Source organism: Desmodus rotundus, chromosome 2 (assembly GCF_022682495.2).
Source record: "Desmodus rotundus isolate HL8 chromosome 2, HLdesRot8A.1, whole genome shotgun sequence".
NCBI classification, from domain to species: Eukaryota; Metazoa; Chordata; class Mammalia; order Chiroptera; family Phyllostomidae; genus Desmodus; species Desmodus rotundus.
The window spans coordinates 163,144,657-163,162,300 of NC_071388.1; the positions used below are offsets into that span (position 1 = coordinate 163,144,657).

A 17,644-nucleotide genomic window follows, 5' to 3' on the forward strand; every position below is an offset into this window, starting at 1 on the left:
CATAAAGGATTTCTCTGGAAACTCTCTCTGTACCACAGTGCCCTCTTCTGCAGTTTGAACACTGAGTTCAAACCAGAGAGTGAAACAATGACCTGTTTAGTGGCACTTCAAATTCTGGTCTTCCTTCCCAATCTGCCTACTATTATTCACTTTTCAGTGTCTTCCAATAACTGCTCCATATATTCTGTCCAGGTTCTGTAACTTCCCTCAGTAGAATGAACAGGGTAGTGTGTACTTACTAAATCTTAATGAGAGCCAGCATTTACTAGATACTTAAAAACTGGATAATTCCCAAATGTTGGTCTCTTCTTCTGTAAAATGGGAATGGCAATCATTTTTTATGACTAGAGTTTGTGGACAGGAAAGTAAACAATACATGTAAAGTACTTAATTCTTAGAACATTATAATGTGTTCAACAAATGTTAGCTCTGTTTTTATTTGTTAACTATTTTTATTTGTTGCCATTGCTGCAAAGTTGAGAAGGGACATAGAAAGCAGTAGAAAGAGACAAGAGAAAAGTAGTACCATCAGCAAATGTTACAAGAAACAAGGAGAGTCCACATTATATTTTTCACATTTAAATAATTCATTTATACAGGCTACATGTTGCTTTAAGCCAACATTTTAAGCTATGCGAATAGTGTGCCACGCTGTAACTAGTTGTGGGTGGCAACAGTATGTTATTGTGCGATTCTCCATGCTAAGTGCACAGGTGGACACTTTATTCCTTCTTCACTGTCTTGAGGAAAGATAAAAAGGGGGAAGACTCCCCTGTGTGACACCCCCTGGATGCAGATGTGGAGTTCACGGAGTTGGGTGTGGGGGTAGAAAAATCTTTGTTCTTGCTCTTCCTGCCCAAGTCACTGTATCTACAAGTTTTCATGGTCATTACCTTTAGAGCAAAATTTATCCATCAAGCCAACATTTTTAAGGTAAGAATAAATATTTCTTTACTATTTATGTGATGTCAAGTGTCAAGTGTTATTCAATAAGGTATACAACAGTGCTAAGAGTTTATTAGTGGTGGGTGGTAGTGTTCTGGAAATAAATCTAGACCTTCTGCTTCATTCATTCTCAGGAAAGAATGGCCTTTTCATGTCTTTTGGGTGTGAGTTGTGTTTTCCTGGAATGTAACTTTGACATATAACACGGTTCTCTTTGCTGAGGCTCTTTGCCATATCAATGGCCTATCTATTCTACCAGAGAGCATAGCATCAAAGCAAAGGAGGGTAACATCTTCCTACATGGTCCCACCTGCTGACCTCTGGTGAGTTCTTTTTTATTATGTGGTTGAATGAATGAGAATTTTTTATTTAGACACAGTTGGATTCACATTCTGGCTCCTCTTCTTTTTATGTATTTAAACCTGGGTAAGTTATTTCAATCTCTGAACCTCAGTTTCCTCATCTGTAGAAGGAAGTTAATAATGTTTAGCACAAATGGCCTCTTTGATGAGGAAAGTAAACAATACATGTAAAGTATATGTAACACAGCATATGTAACACAGGTAGCCTCTGTGCAGATAGCAATTCAGGGGACCCGGAGGGTGCTTTGTGGAAAATGCAGATATACCATTCATGTCAAGTTTTTAGGGTTTAGGTTATTTCAGCAAATGTTTATAATTACTTAATCTTTGCATTTATTACAATATACTCTAAAATTCACTATCCAATAGAACATCTTGCTGAAAAGTAGGAACTTCTATACTGCTAAAGATCTCTTTAAAAATCTCATTAAAGGGGCATCTCAGTGTTCAGAAAATAATCACAATATGTGGAAATTACTACAAACAGGGGGCCTTGTGCTTTCTATAAATGCCTATCACTTCAACTTGACTTAAATAACAGTAGTCTCTATTCAATGGATTTATCCCCAAGGAGAGCTGCAGGGGGCTTATGACTGCTTGCTCTTGGAGTTTCCATTGTGCTGTCTTGACCTCACTTTGTAAAGTGCCAAGTACAGCCCCTTACATCAAGCCCATATAAGTAGCTACTGTACAGAGAGTGAGCACTTAGCACAATGCCAGGACTCTGCTCAGCACTTTGCTAATATTATCGCAAACAATCCTCCCGACACCTCTATATACAGGATCATTTTACAGGTGAGGAACCTGATGCTTAGAGACTTTAAGTAACTTACCCATGAACATGTAATTAATACATGACAAAGGAGGAATTCAAATCCAGCTGCTGTTGACTCTCAAACCCAAACACTTTGCCACCAACCCACTTAGAGATTTCTCATTTTCTTACCTCTTCCTGGTTGAGACTCACTAACCAAAATTGAATATTCTGGACCTGTGCGGCATTGGTTATATAAGATCCTCCTATTTTTATCAATAATTATGAGTCGAAATTAGTTCTTTTTGTTACAATACAGAATGAAATCCATTACAACACCAAGGATGTTTCCAAATTCTTTTGTTGCACCTGAATCTTGTTCAGTTAAGCCAAGGGGCACTCATTTTGAACCTGATTTTTCTGTTCTTAAAATATTTCTAACCATAGTGGTCTGGGTGAAATCTTCATGACACGAAGAAAAAAGGTAAAGAATGTAACCCCTGCTATTTAAAGAATTGAAGATAGTTCATCCAAAGTATTTCTAGAGGATGACACATTTAGATAAAATGAATTAATGCTACTTACTTACATATCCCTTTACAATATATAAACCATGTTTGCAACTAATGGGGAGTAGGAGGAGACTCAACCTTAAACAGATTGTGACTTGCCAAGGTCACATAACTCTTTAAGTGGTAGGTCAGAACTAGAGCCTGAATCTTCTGAATCTAGGTCCAGTTTTAGATAAGAGAATAAGTGGAATGGTAGTTCCAGCAATGTTAATTTAAGTAGAAATAGTCACTAGTGGAGGTGTTCTGTGTTATAAAACATAAATTTTAGTTGGAATTTGATTTATCTGTTTATTGGTTAAGATATTAAATAGTATCACTTGTTATCAGTATACAATTACAGTATTATGGTATAATAGTTATTTTATAATTCAGGAAAGCTTAATACAAAAGGAGATGTTCATCAAATGAAAAAAATAAGTAAGAGATTTCAGATTAGGACACAAATACATATTTTTTATATGGTCATTGACTTTTAATCTTTGGCTGCGTATTGGAATGATTCAAGATAACTCTTTCTCTTTTATATGCATCATCCTAACCCCAAAACCAGATAAAGACATAACAAAGAAAGAAAACTACAGGCCAATATTGCTGATGAACACAGACACTAAAATCCTCAACAAAATATTGGCAAACCACATCCAGCAATACATTAAAAAGATCATACACCACAATCAAGTGGGATTCATCCCAGGGATGCAAGGATGGTACAATATTTGTAAATCAATAAATGTAATATATCACATAAACAAAAGGAAAGACAAAAATCACATGATCATATCAATAGATGCAGAAAAATCACTTCATTAGGCACAACAGTCACTTATGATAAAAACACTCAGAAAAGAGGGAGTAGAGGCAGCATTCCTCAACATAATGAAGGTCATATAGAAGAAACCTACAGCCAACATCACACTCAACTGGCAAAAACTAAAAGCTTTCCCACTAAGGTCAGGAACAAGACAAAGGTGTCCACTTTCACCACTTCTATTCAACATAGTATTGGAAGTTCTAGCCATAACCATCAGACAAGAAAAAGAAATAAAAGGTATCCAAATTGGAAAGGAGGAAGTAAAACCACCATTGTTTGCAGATAATATGATAGTGTACACAGAAAACCTTATAGACTCCACAAAAAAACTACCCGACCTAATAAGTGAATTTGGCAAAACAGAGGGATACAAAGTCAATATTCAGAAATCAAAGGCATTTTTGTACCCCATCAATGAAATATCAGAAACAGAAATTAGGGAAAAAATCTCATTTGCTATAGCAACAAGAAAAATAAAGTATTTAGGAATAACCCTTAACAAGGAGGTAAAAGACCTGTACTCAGAAAACTACACAATGCTGAAGAAAGAAATTAAGGAAGACACAAATAAATGGAAGCATGTACCACGCTCATGGATTGGAAGAACGAACATCATCAAAATGGCCATACTACCCAAAGCAACTTATAGATTCAACAGATACCCTATTATAATATCAATCACGTATTTTTCAGATATAGAACAAATATTTCAAAAATTTATATGAAACCATAAATGACCCTGAATAGCCTAAGCAATTTTGAGAAAGAAGAACAAAGTAGGAGAGATCACAATACCTGATATCAAACTATATTATAAGGCCACTGTAGTCAAAACAGCCTGGTACTGGCATAAGAACAGACACACAGATTAATGGAACAGAACAGAGAGCCCAGAAATAAACCCAAGTCTCTATGGTCAATTAATATTCAACGATGGGGACAGGACCATAAAATGGAGTAAAAATAGCCTCTTCAACAAATGGTGTTAGGAGATCTGGAAGCAACATGCAAAAAAGTGAAACATGACCACCAACTTACACCATACACAAACATAAACTCAAGATGGATAAAAGACTTAAATATAAGTAGTGACACCATAAAAGTCCTAGAGGAGAACAGAGGCAGAAAAATTTCAGATGTTCCACACAGCACTATTTTCAGCGATATGTCCCCTAGAGCAAAGGACATAAAGGAAAGAATAAGCAAATGGGACTATATCAAATTAAAAAGTTTCTGTACAACTAAAGAAAACATCAGCAAAATAAAAAGGGAACCAACCATATGGCTAAACATATTTGCCAATAATTCCTCAGACAAGGGTTTGATCTCCAAAATATATAAAGAACTCACATGACTCCACTCCAGGAAGACAAACAATACAATTAAAAAATGGGTAAAGGACCTGAACAGACACCTCTCCAAAGAGGACATACAGAGGGCCCATAGACATATGAAAGGGTGCTCAGCATCACTAGCCATCAGGGAGATGTAAATTAAAACCACTTCGCACTGGTCAGAATGGCCATCACAAGCAAATCAACAAACAAGTGCTGGTGAGGTTGTAGAGAAACGGGAACCCTAGTGTACTGTTGGTGGGAATGCAGATTGGTGCGGCCTCTGTGGAAAACTATGGAATTTCCTCAAAAAACTAAAAATAGAACTGCCTTTTGACTCAGCAATTCTACTGCTGGGATTATACCCTAAGAACCCTGAATCACCAATTCAAAAGAACCTATGCACCCCAATGTTCATAGAAGCATTGTTTACAATAGCCAAGTGCTAGAAACAGCCTAAGTGCCCATCAGTAAATGAGTGGATCAAAAAACTGTGGTATTTTTACACAATAGAATACTATGCAGCAGAAAGAAACAACGAGCTCCTATCCTCCATGACAGCATGGATGGAACTGGAAAGTATTATGCTAAGTGAAGCAAGCCAGTCAGTGAAAGACAAATATCATATGATTTCACGTATAAGTGGAATCTAATCAACAAAACAAATGAACGAGCAAAACAGAACCAGAGACAAGGAAATAAAGAACAAACTGACAATGACCAGAGGGGAGGGGGGATGGAGACAATGAGGGAAAGAAGGGGAAGGGTCAAGTCAAGGAACATGTACAGAGGACTCATGGACAAAGACAATGGGGGGGAGGTTGAATGTGGGAAGTAGGGGGTGGGTAGGGCAGGGGAGAGTAATGGGGGAAAATGTGGAAAACTAATTGAACAACAATAATATATATAATGTATATAATATATTACATATACATATAAAAGTATAAAGAATTTTTTAAAAGCTTAGACTTTAGTCAATCATGAACTGTTTGGGAGAGAAATGTATAGCACATTCTATATTAGGCCCTCATTTCCTATTTTGGGAAGGAAAAGTATCATTTTACATGAATGTGAGCTTTTTATATACATAAAAATGTTAAGAGAACTATGTTGGGTAATGCAATGCTGCACTTAAAGATTTACACACTTCAAATAGAAATGCATTAGACATGTTAATATGCCTAAATGTACAAAAAGGATTTAAATATGATGGTTAATTCATCATCTATTGACAAATAACATTTTATGCTTAATGTTAACGTACAAATATTTTTCATGAAATGGCCAGTTCTAATAAATATGACAAGTGTGCCTGTAAATAAAAGATGATAATGTTAATTCACTCTAAGTGAGGTGAGTGAAAAAAGAAGGGTGATAAGAACACAGTGGCAAAGAGCAGCAGTAACTCAAACGGGAGATGCTCCAGGTCTGAAGACAAAGGCATATGCATGGTTTGCCTCACCTGGTTGTTTTCCTGGAACTGCAATTAATTTTCAAGAGGAAGTCACCAAATATATATTCAAGTGTTCCTGGGTAGAGACCTAGAATTCCCAGGTATTGTCACACAAAGGGTTTCTTTAGTAAGAAACATTTTTCCTTTTAAGAAACAGTTTATGTTTTGACTATTAGGTATAATTTCAAAATGATCTATATATTTGAAAGCATAGGTTATTATTAGCTTTTAGCTAGTGGGTATTTAATAAATGTAATGAATAAATCAATAAAATTGGTTCCTGAACTATTTTTCTTTTTAAAACAAATACTAATGATTCTTCATACCATGTTATAAACATTACATGACCAACTATACAATGAATGAATCTCACTATGAAATGGAGTTCCAAAAATAAGGGAAATGAATAATTATTTTAATGTGCGCAGGCTACCTATTCGTCAACATTAAGCTCATTACATTTTCTTTTAACGTTATTTAACTGAAATTCAGGGACAGCCCCATCTTTTCCATCTTCAGCTTCACAACATTAATTTTTTAAAGGTTTTTTAAATACCACATACAGTGTTTGCTATGATTATGTGGATTATGTGGATTTTTTTAAATAACAATTTCTATTACCCAGCATCTTTTCATATCCACAACATGAGGATAATTGGTGTTTCATAGTATGAAAGATTTCAGAGAATTTTACAAAACCTTCAAGCAAGAATAAATTGTGGTAGGTATCATTTGAGAGCTAAGTACATTTTATCATAATTTGAAATTTTTCTGAATATTGTATATAAATTGTTGGTGGGTTGTTTTTTGTTGTTGTTTTTCAGAATAATTGCTGTATCAGGCATGCAAGTAACAAAGCTTGAGCTGTTCAGCAAAGTGCTCAAGAGCGTATCTGGCAAGTCTGACAGACTTGATGTGGAATTCTGGTTCTGCTTCTTATTACTTGTATGATCTTGAGCAGGTGGTTGCCTCAGTTTCCTCATCTGTAAAATGAGGTTATATTACTGCCTACCTATAGTGTTGTCATAAGGGTATCAGATCATGTAGGCAGAATATTTAGCAGAAAGATGGACACAGGATACACACACCAAGAGAGTAACTAATATATTCTTTCAGGCCTACTGGCTATAATAGGGGCATGAGAAAACATCTAATCATGTGTGTAGTTAAGGAGACGCTGAGCTAAATATTCTAAACATGGACTTTACACAAGGAGGGTCACTCTGAATTATACATCATGAAAAAAAATAAATGAAAAAGGAAGAAAAGAAATGCCTTGACCTCAATCTTTAAAAAAAAAAAAAAAAAAGGTACTCTGGGCAAAAGAATAAACTTCCCTGTTCATACAGTGCTAAAGAAATCAGCATTCCATGTAAACAAGTTGCTTTGTGGTGGTGACTTAGAAGAAGGAGGAAGGGGAGGAGAGGAAGAAGGAGGAGAAGATGGAGAAGAGGAAGGAGGGACAGGGATGAGGAGGAGTAGGAGAAGAAGAGGAAAAAGAAGAAAGGAAAATCCAAGCCCCAAATTCATCTGGAGTTGCCAAGGCCACTGTAGCACTCGCAGAGGAAAGTATGTGGGACCAGAGCGGAGCAGCACGGGGCTATGGATTCACACCCAAAGCCTCACTCACAGAAGACACAGCTGCAGACAGACCCTCCCACTCTCATTTCAGGCGAAGGGAGCAGAAATGCAAGAGCCACTGTCACTGTAGCTTTTTACTAGCTTGTTTATTTACCCATCAAGAACCATAAGGACCTTTACTGCATAAAATGCCAAGTGTGGTGGTAACTGACATCAAACGATCCATGTCTACGAACAAATAAAAGACTAAAGTAATAAACATAAAGAGATGAGTGTTCAATGACCTTCAACAAATTTTTATTGTAAGATCCATAACAGTTAACTATATATGCTGACATCTCTGGCCTGGAGCAGCCTCCGTTTTCAAAGTCAGAGGAAGAGGCCCAAATCCTTGTCTTGCTACAGAGGCTCATGAAACTGGCTGTGTGTGTCAGCCTAGAATGGGCTTGCCAAGATGGACAGGCCCCTGAAACTTCCACCATACCTCTAAAATTAGAATTTTCCACCTTGAGTACCACCTCCCTTCTCCCTCCTACAATCCCATTTCTTTAATTCTTTCCATAGCTGGGTAAAATACTGAAATCAATATTTGACCATTTCTTCCCAAAACCTAGGCATCCAGATGAAGCATAATAGATACCACTATTCAAGATGCTCTTGAATTTCTTAAACCCCCAATCACTGGCATTAACATAATCCTACAAACACCCGTCCACAGCCAGAACTGAACAGCCATATTGTCAGTGTTGTCAGAGACAACCTGAGGATGTTTCCTTGTATGTGGATTTTTATTTATAAACAGAGCATAAATAAAAACAGAAAGAAGTAATAATTCTCACTTTGTTGAACATCATAGGTTATGAAATCACCACAGCGCAAAAGTAGATGGACGGCACAAAGATGTTAATTTGCTTTGAGGTCCACTGCTTAGTTTTCTTTAGGTGCTATAAGACTTCATTTAGGTCCACGGTCTATGAGCAGGGATTAATTTCATGCCTGGATTCTTAGCTCTTTACCCCAAGGCAGGGAAGCAGTTTCAACACTCATCCAACTGAGCTATCAGACCCTCAGATTCATGGGGATCCTAACATAAGGAGTCTGCTTCTTTTTTTCCCTCTCTCCCTGCCTCCCTTTGTCTCTCTCTCTCCCTCTCTCCCACTCTCTCTCCATGACCAACAGGGGATCTCAGCCTGAGACAAAGCCAGTAGAACTTACATCAAGTCTCCCAGTAGATACAGGCTCTGAGAGAAGTTACTTTTTTATCTTGGTATCACCCTAAGGCACATAGTAATTAAGTGCTCAATAAATGTTTACTAAATTCATATCTACAATAAATGTTTAGGAGACTAAATAGAAAAAATGGTGATAGTTTTTATTTTCTTCATGGTTTCCAAAATATCAGTTAGGAATTAATGTTGGTTAGTTAATGTTTGTATCTTTGAAATAAATGTATGCTAATTTTTTTAAGGCTCTCAGTGTTTATGATTTCAGTTGACAATGGCAGTGAGGATTGGTAGAAGAGTATCAGATTAGAGGAGAAGACAATAGCATCTCTGTATCCCAAACTCCGATTACTTTTATAACAATGTAGGCTTTGGGCTTGAGCACAACTCGATTTCTTGTGGTTTACAAGTCCTATAATTTAAGAAGGGATTTCTCAAAAAGTTGGCTAAACTTAGGTAGAAGCTCAGAGTCATGGTCATCCATTCTTTTCTCTGTCCGAAACAAAATGCTTCTCTAAGAAATGTTCTTTCTAATACGTGTTTCAAAAAGCAGGGGCCACATTCTAATAGAGCTGAACTCCCACTTCACATTGGTCTTAGACCAGCTACTTTATTAAATTTTGGCCAATCATCGAGCAAATCCCTCTGGCCATAACGACTGGTCCAGGGGATGGCACTTAGCCCAAACAGACCAATTAGAGCTTTTTTCTGGGCTATTGTTATCTTCAGTTAAGAAAGCCAGTTTCAGTGGCTCTTTGCCTCTCTGGCAGTGAATTAAAGATGGAAGCGTAAGAGTTGCCGGCTAACGGGGACCAGCCACATAAAGAAACTGGTCTTCAATAGAAGAGGACGGTGCTGGCATGCAGAAAGCAGCAGAGCAGGATGAGGAAGGCCGGTGAAAGGTGCTGGTGCATCCCAGGCCCCAGTTCCAGGTGTCCTCCTCCCTGTAATCTGATCATACTCCCAGATACAGATATAATAGATGTAAACTCTACAGCAAAATGCAGTAAAAATAATTAGGAAAAGATAGGCTGTTTTGTTTATGTATTACCTCTGGTCTTTTTTTAAAAAATATATTGATTATGCTATTACAGTTTATTCTTAATATAATTTATTTAATTCCAAGTGTCTCTGATTTAATTTTTAATGATGGCTCTGTTTAACAATCAGCTTGCAAAGTTCCTGATAATGTAACCATCAGAGCTGGCATGAGATGGATGGTACAAGCACACATCTGGAGCATGTAACCTTAGCTGAGGCATTTGGGGTTGATTTTTCTTTATACCAAAGTTTTTAGTTTCTTATATAATTAGATCTATCAAAACTTTGTGGTCTAAGCCTTTGGCATTTTCTTAGAAAGGTCTCTGTCTATTAGAAGATTATAAAAATATTCATATATTTCTACAGTAAAATGAAACATAAAATAAAACAAAAACTTTAACTTATCTGAAATTTAGTTATGTCTAGACTATGAAGTAAGGACCTAAACTTTTCCCCTAAAGGTTAGCCTGTTGCCCTAATACCTAACCCATCCTTCTACTTTACCTTCATGACACAATAAATTCCGACGAGTACTTGCATGTGTTCTGCGGGTTTCTGTTCTGACTCATTGACTTACCTCTATTTTATATGACCAGTATCACACTGTTCTAATCAGCAAACCTTTAAAATACACTTTTATCTCATTTAGAGCATCTCTCCCATTACTCTTCTAGGTTTTTTCATCTATTTTCGTGTATTATTATTCCAAACAAATTACATAATTATTTTTGTGAAGTTTCAAAATAAATCTATTACGGTTTTGATTATATTTGCATTAAATTTTTTTACCTCCTGACTGTATTGAACCCTTCTAAGAACATGATATTTTATATCTATAACTGCACCTCTAGAATTAATCTCCATTTATCAAAGTCTTCTTTTATTTCTTATAGTTAAATTACATATACATATATATTTTTTAATTTAGGTCTTGCTCTTTTCTTTTTTATTTCTATAAATTTCCTATTTTGTTGCTATTATTAATGGAATTTTTTCATTCTATTCAATTAGAAATATTTAGTTGAAAATACAAGAGTCAATTTGCAAACCTATTGTTTCATCTGTATAATTATAACTGCCCGCCTTTTTGGCTTTCTTACTGATTCTAATAGTCTTTGATTTGACTCTTATCTGAAAAAAAAGCTGTTATTTTATCTCCAGTATTTATACCTCCTATTTTCTTGCCTTGTCTGATTGCATTGACTAAAACTACCAAACAGTATTGAATAATAATGGTAAAAGTGGGCATTTTGTCTTGTCTCTTCTTTATATGCAAATTCCTCTAGCTTTTGTCTTCAGATACTTTTTATTTTAAAGTACCATCATTATAATCTCATATAACTAAAAGATTTTATTAAGATTAAATATTGATTTTTATCAAATGGTTTTCTGCCTTATGAGATTTACATGGTTTTCCCTTTTGTTAAGTTTTCTAATGTTGACCTATCCTTGTATTCCTGAATCATTCCTTACCCTTAAATTGTTCTTTTGATATTAAATGTAATTGTAGCATGATGACTGTCACAGAACAGTTATAAAAATATTGATTAATTTACTGATTAACTGATTGGAAAATGAAAGTGAAAGTCACTGATCTTCTCTGTCATTAGGAATTGAAATTGCCATGATTATTTTGTCCCGCTTAGGATAATGAGGAAAACAAGGGCCCAAATTAATGAGCTCCAGGGGGGATGAATGCCCAGGATGAAATTCTTCTGGGTATTAAGTCTCAGTTCCCAAGAGAAAGTAGTTACTTGCTTCTCAGTAGATTTTTGTCCCTGGACTGGATAAATGTTAAAGTGAATGGGATAGGTTACCGTCTGAAAACAGCCCTGCTGTGCAAACCCTGAGGAGATGTCATTCTGTCTGAGAAAGTTTGACTGGGGAAACACTTCCCTAGTGACAGTTTCTCGTGGCACAACCATTGTCTGACAATCTGTTCTCTCTCTTTTTTTTTTTTAAGATTTTATATATTTATTTTTAGATAGAGGAGAAGGGAGGAAGAAAGAGAGGGAGGGAAACATCAGTGTGAGAGAGAAACATCAATCGGTTGCCTCTCACAGGCCCCCAGCCAGGGACCTGGCCTGCACACCAGGCATGCACCCTGACTGGGAATGGAACTGGCGACCTTTTGGTTTGTCGGGTGATGCCCAACCCATGGAGCCACATCAGTCAGGGCAAATCTCCTCTCTTTTGCACTCCATTTGTGGTCAATGATTTCCTTGCCGCTTCCACGCTCCAGTCATGGAATCGGAGCTGAGAAGGGAACTACCTCTTCCTCCCTTGACCTACCCTCTACTTCTAGGTAGAACTGAGTATATACCAGATAACCTAATATTCAAAGTCTGTAAGGAAAGATTTCAGCCTTGACCCATAAGACAATTTCCAGCTTTTCACAGTCTTCTTGGTCAAGAAACTCTTCCTAGTCTCTAGCCACAATTTCTCATACTCCCTCTTGTAATTAGTGTTTTAAAACTGCTCTTGTCAAAATTCTCCCCAAATATTTGCCCTTCTAGGTGTCCTCCCTACGAATGAAACAAACTGAGAAATCACTATACAAAATCCAGTTCTCCCAGCTTGCATTCCCTCAGCAAGGCTTTACTGAGCACCTACTATGTACCAAGTACCAAAGCAGATGCCAGAAGGCAGTGGGAAGGGGAAGGTAAGGAAATTTTAGGAATAAAGATGAATCAGACCTAGTTCTTGCCGGTGAGAAGTTTATGGGAGCAGCAAACACTAGAAACATAAAATTATCCCCTACTTACTCACTTTCCATGGACTGTGACTTCAAAATGAGAATATCACACATGGGAGAATGTTACCTGCAAGCACACAATACAAAGCACTTCACGTTATTTGATGTTTATAGAGATCATTTTCCAAGAAAATAAAAGTGATTTATAGATGTCCCTCAATATTTACACATCCCCTCACCCGCCAAGGGCCCTGCTTCCCTTCACACACACACATAGGGCTTTTACTGACATCAAAGGGAGCTCGGTGCATAAGGGAATGACCCACAGAGACTGAAATGGACACACACCGCTATCAATCTCAGAACACTTCTCTGAGCTGGGGAGGCAGGAAGTGCTGTTATAGCCCTTTGAAGACAAAGGAATTAGACACAAGATTAAACAACTTTCTCAGAGCCCAAAAGGTTCCTGGGGGTTCAGCATGGTGGAGAAGCATTTCAGCTCTGAAGTGAGACTGTTGGGATTTGAATCCTGGTCCTAATCCTGACCACCAGGGCAACCTCAAGCAATTGACTTAACCTCTCTGTGGTTTGCTAATTGGTAAGATGGGGACAAAAAAACAAAAAAACAAAAACCACCTACCACATGAGGTTGTTTTGAGAACTAAGTGAATCAATACATGCAAAATATTAGGATACTGCTTGTCACATATTAGTCATTCATAAGTATCTATAAGTATTGTTCTGGCTCCAAGAATACAGATTAGTTCCTAGGCTTCTGCATAACATTAGATTTAGACCACAGTCAACCATGCTCACTTTGGCAGCACATATACTAGGCTCAAGTACAAATCCAGCAATTGAAACCTTAAAGACAGAAGTCACCTAAAAGCCATCCCACTGAATTACAAATAACAGAACCAGGTCTAAAGTGGCTCTGCAAACCTCAGGCCAAATTAGAGTCTAACCCCCCTTCTCTACCCAAAATGCCTTTTTCTTCATTACCCTGAGTATCCAAAACCAAAAATTTTTTAGCTGAAATAACACATTTTCATTACTGGGTTTCTTCTACTTTTTATGGCAGGATCACAAAGATGACATAGGGCCGGAGAATGTTCATTTTGCCCCAGGAAGATTACCTGGCTATGTCCTAAGAGATGCTGCATACAAGTTTTGAGGAAGGAAAAAACATCTCATTCTTATGGCCAAGCTGTAAAATTTTTTTATATCTAAATCAAATTGTCAGGTCATTCTTCAAGTTCAGTTAGTTTCATATGGGTTATATTATTATATGGTCATGGCTACAAGCTATGCTTCAAAACCCGCCACACACAAAACACAACTGAGTATTAAAAACCTTGGTCTGGAAAAGCCGGTTTTCCATCCCAAACAAGTAGTCATTGTATAAAAATCTGTGTTATAAATTTATGGTGACATAATAGAAGTAAGTGTATTTAAAAATCCCTAAATATACCACCCTCCCATCCTCACTACCACCCCCCACAAAAGCCCTAGATTCACTTCTATTAACTGGAGGTGACACTCATGAGCCTTAAGCAAAATTCAGAACTTAACCTCAAATTGAATCATTTCCCTTGCCCTTTTACATGGTTACAGACAGGCGCTGCCAGCCCCAGTGTGACTGAACTCAACTGGTGTTGAACTCAGGTCCTTGCTCAAGAGTCATCAGCATCAGACTAACTATGAATTCAGGTGACTTGCCCAAGTCCCACAGGTAGTTTTAGCATTAGACTTGTGTGTCAGCTCCCTTAGAAATATTTTAAACAACATTAGCCATTATGCAGGATAAAATGACACACACCCAATTGATAACACACTGGGCACCCATACTATTAAATGAAAAACTTAGAAGTATTATTTATATTTGTAATTTACTTAAATGTAGAAAAGGACTTTGAAATACCCGCTCTGACCCCACTGGCCATCTTTGTCTAGCTGCCACCTATCTCACCCTTCTGAGTGTGCCCTAAGCAGCTTTTTTATACTATATTATCTCCTTTCAAAAAAAAATAGGGGGGAGGACACTGGCTCACGTTAGGCCAATCACACTTCTCTCCTGAGAATCTGAGAATTTGGGACGAGTGCAGCCCTCCAGTCCGGGCTGCAGGACATATGAGTTGAGGAGATGTGAGGTCCCCTTCCTGGTCTCTCCTTGACAGGTTTGCAAATACCATAATGCAGACTGGAAAACCCAGTCACGGGGCTGCGCCATGTCAGCAGAACCCAGGAAATATTGTCATGTTGAAAGAGTCACTAGTCTTCCTGCAGGAAACAGTGGTCTGTGACTGGAGACCCAATGGTATCACGGGAAGGCGGCCTTGACGTCAGCTGGCTGTGTGAGGCATCTGAAAACAAGAGCCAGGAGGAGGACACAGACATTCACATGGGAGGGTGACAACATTGTGACCAGGTGTCAGGATATCAGGAAGGTTGCTTCTTCACCTCCTGGCCCCTTCCCTGACACCGCCTTCTTCACTGCCTGGGTATCGGCCTCTCACATTCTTCAGGCACTTATTTGGTCGTAGAAAGTCGTTGAGTTCATCTTTTTTAATGGAGTGACTATAAATAGTGTAAAATGTTACTCCTTTAAAGGGTATTTACAATTCTGTAGGTATTACTACTACTCCCATAGGAGTGGGAATACTAGTACTAGTACTACACTAGTGGTGGTGTAATCACTGCTAACAACTGGAAGACTTCTCAGCTGCTGCAGGGCCTAGCCACCCCTTGTAGGCTCTGCCACTCCCCTCGGGTGTCTCTCCTACGGCGACACCCACCCCACCCCAAGTATAGGCTCCAAAGTGTCCTGACGAAATCCCTCCCACACTGGCCTCCCACCTTGGATTACCTCCTTTGTTGACTTTATTCAAATGTCTCAGAATCCACCACACAGGGAGACAGACAGAATGGGGCACTGGGAATGGAAGCTATGGGAATAAATGCAAGCCTTTCGAGACAGAGTTAGAGTGGGCGTAAGGCCAAAGGCTAATTCCAGGGAAACACAAGGTGTGAGGAATGGTGGAGGGAGAGAAGGAGTCAGGGAGAAAGAGAAAGAACGAAGAGAAATATCAGGGAAGTAAGATGGGGATAAAGTTGTCAAGAACAGGGGATGGGCTATAGTGCCCGAGGCAGGACAGAGATGCAGAAGCAGAGAATGGTGATGGGCAGTGAAGCCAGCAACTGAGACACTCGGGAGCCCCCGCCTTCATCACCTCCGGGCAGGCACAGCATGACGCTCCAGCACAGGCTGGCACGGTCTGTCAGAAAGTGCCAGAGAGGACGCAGAACCCAATGGCAATAGGAGGCCAGAGACTAACTGGCTAAGACTAGTCCCAAGGCATCACAGACATTGAAGTGGTCAAATTGAGAAAAATTAAGTCAAAATCACGTTCATCAGAGTCATTCCCCTCACACCACCACCAAAAAGGCATAGTTCAGGCACTCCACAGTCTCAGAGGAGGGCCATGATGCTTGGTGACAATAATGTCACCACACTGACCAGCAGAAAGCCAGCTCCCTGAAGTCTGGTTAACCAGAGTTTAGTCACCTGTCTTCCATTTCTGAAACAGGGAGGGGAAAATGCCAAAGAAAAAAAAAACATTTTAGAGATTTAGTCAACAAAGAAATATGGGGTCTATCCAGATTCAGCTCAACTCTTGTATCTTTTCCAGCCACACAAAACAGCAAAAACTGATGTTTGAGATAATAATCCTGATATTAAGGATCCCAACCACTGTAGAAATACTTACTTATGCTCATACTCTATACTTAACAAAAATTTTATACTTTTAAAAGCTTTATTCCACTTCATCTTATCAACAAGTCTATGAGGTAGATATTACCTCATTAGGGTTACTTAATCAAATTCAAATGAAGTAATTTGGTTACAGATAGTCTCACAGCAAATTTATCTTGGCAATATTGTATAGACTTGATACTCTTATGAGTTTCAGAAATCAAAAATTAAATCACCAAGAAACTAGCCTCACCTGCTTTGATTACATACTTTTTGAAATAATCCATTTCTTTATGTAACTACTTTTAAATTAAGACACGAGATGTGAAAAGAAGCAATGAGTTTGGGATGCTTTCTTTTGTTCCCCTAAGCTCAAAAATAACCAATTTAATATGTTTTTAAGTCTCTAGGTTGGATGAAGTGGTCCTATTAAAATATCTTTACCCCTTGACTATTTCACTGCATAAATTTATCAGTAGGGCTTATTTTCATATGAAGGAAATAAAACAGATATTAAACCAGCAACTAGAAAAAACAAAATTTTAACTCATTTCTCCTGATTCCCTGTCTTCTCTATTTTACTATATTATTTTTCTATCCTTAGACTATCTGCACTCTCAGGACTAATAATAGAGTCTTCTACTAACAAAATTAAGATGTGTTCCTCTAATATAATACCATGTGTTAATCAATGAAACTCTATATCAAAACTGACCAACTTTTTTATGTTTAGGAATTATCATATTCAGCTAGAATGCAGTGTCTGTCATATTCTCTCCCTCTCTCTCTCTCTCTCTCTCTCTCACACACACACACACACACACACACACACACACACACACACACACACACACACACACCCAGCCAGCTGTTCTGACTGCAACACCTTGTGAAAGGTTATTGGTCCACTGACCGACCGCTGACTGACAGGCCCCTCTGGGTACCAGCAACGGCTGACTCATTCTCCTTTTCCACTGGCCGAGCCATGTTGTCAAAGGAAAGACGGCCAGCAACGAGAAAAGAATTGCTCCAGGAAAGTGCATACGTGCAAAGGGCAGCTGTTTCCCTTCTCTCTCAGGATGCCCAGGTGCCATTACTAAATTTCCTGTATGCAGGGCT

The 17,644-nt window shown here is 38.2% G+C and overlaps 1 long non-coding RNA gene across 1 annotated transcript in view; it reads right to left on the minus strand.

Moving 5' to 3' along the window:
- Positions 1 to 12,840: 12,840 nt before the first annotated feature.
- Positions 12,841 to 17,644, minus strand: part of LOC123479823 (uncharacterized) — a 116,038-nt gene continuing 111,234 nt past the window's right edge. Inside the window, exon 3 of the long non-coding RNA XR_006655578.2 lies at positions 12,841 to 12,898. This is a non-coding gene — a long non-coding RNA (uncharacterized lncRNA). The remainder of the gene's footprint in view (positions 12,899 to 17,644) is intronic.